Genomic DNA, 1,945 nt, shown 5'->3' on the forward strand with positions numbered 1-1,945 from the left:
ACAAATGAAATTCAAATTTTTAGAGAGGTACAAGCAAATGGCATAGTTACAGAGGAAAAGCAGTAGTTAACATGGGGGACAGATGGGAATCAGTGAAGATTTTACAGAGGAGTTGGCACTGAGTGAAGCCTTGTAGGATTAGTATTACAGCAGATAGAGGAGGAGAGGGGCTGGGAGAACCATCTAGTCAAGGCTCAGAGGTATGAAAATACATGGGGTATGGGGAAATGCAGGGGGAGATGAAGCTGGAAAGATAAATTATGTTGAAATGTGGACGACCCAGTCTAGTATGACACATGTGAGGCGCCTGGGACACAAAATTTAAGGAGGCATTCACTCTTAGGGTCAGACAAGTGCAGGGTCAGACAAGTGCAGGGTCAGCACGGTGGCTATGGTCATCAAGTAGAGGATTGATTTCAGAATCTCCCATATGAGGAACTTCTGCTTCTGGGAAGATGGAGTAGATACACGTTTTTGTTATGCTTTCTATCAAGTGCAACTAAAAATCCTGGACATTATATGGAAAACAAACACAAGACCCTGACAGGTGGAGGGAAGAAAACAGACAAGTTGGAAACTTGAAATCCAAGGAACATGGTGGTGAACTCCCTGGGTTTTGTTTTGCCTCATATTTCCAGACTTGGAGATGAAGAAGCCAGCCACCGGGAAACACCAATGGGTGCAGACAAAAAAGCTCCCAAGAAAATCCTGCTGTCTCTAACCAAAGGACCAAGAAGAGGGGAGCCTCACAAGTCAGGGAGCCTATATTCTAGTCAAATATCCCAGAAAAAAACTGGGATAAAACCACCCCCAGACCAGCCTTTCCCCCAGCCAAGACTAAGTGGAGAGCCTAGACTTTCACTCTCACCAGGCTATGGAGTTGTCCCAAATGGCCCCTTCCTGCCAGAGTAGTATCAGAGAAGACTGGGTGATAACACCCCACCTCCCCAATCAGTGGAGATCTTGGGAAGTCTGAGCTTTCACCCTGACCCAGTGGAAATGAGGTACAATTCACCTAACTGCTGGGCTGGCATCAGAGAAGGCTTACTGGAAATTCAGGACTTTCACCATCAACAGCAGCAACAGGGTCACCTCTACTGTGGTTTCACTGGAGACCAAAGAATGAGGAGATTTTTCTGCAGTCTTCACTGTAAGAACCTCATTGAGCTCCTTGACGTAAAATTCATGGAAAGTGGCTCTCCCCCTCAACCTTGAAAAACCTGGGCCCCCAGGATTTTTTTTTTCTTCTCATGCTGGTCTTCCTTCCACCTCCAACAGTTTATCACTTACCATTTTATTCCTACCAGTTGCTGGCTCCAGCAGTGGCTTCTGATCCTGAGAAGCTGTGATTCTTTATATTCATCTGTCTCTTCACTTTTGGGGTTTCTGTTTGCTCTGTGACTTCAGTTCTCTGGTCAACCTGGGAAGACATGTTGATTATCAAGTTTGTTCAGCTTTTTTCTTGTTTTGAGGGTGGCAGCTCCCAAGCTCTTCATATGTTGTAGTGGAACTGGAATTTCTGTGCTCATTTTTATTCATTCTTTTTTCTTTCTGTTCCTCAGACTGGATAATCTCGATTGATCTATCTTCGAGTTCACTGATTAGTTCTTCTGCTTGCTCAGATCTGCTGTTAAGCTCCTCTAATGAATTTTTTTCAGTTATACTTTCCAACTCCAAAATTTCTATTTGTCTCTTTAAAAAAATCATTTCTCTTCATTGATGTTCTCTATTGGAGACATTATTCTCATACCTTAGTTCTTTAGACATGGATTCCTTTGAAAATATTTTAAATAGTTGATTTAAAGACTGTCTAGTAGGGCCAATGTCTGGGCTTCTTAGGGAAAGTGTATTAATTGCTTTCCTTTACCTTTTATCATTCATACTTCTCTTTGTTTTTCTTCTTTCTTTCTTTCTTTCTTTCTTTCTTTCTTTCTTTCTTTCTTTC

Source organism: Callorhinus ursinus, unplaced genomic scaffold, assembly GCF_003265705.2.
Source record: "Callorhinus ursinus isolate GAN/ISIS: 27379988/994484 unplaced genomic scaffold, GSC_fseal_2.0 scaffold155, whole genome shotgun sequence".
NCBI classification, from domain to species: Eukaryota; Metazoa; Chordata; class Mammalia; order Carnivora; family Otariidae; genus Callorhinus; species Callorhinus ursinus.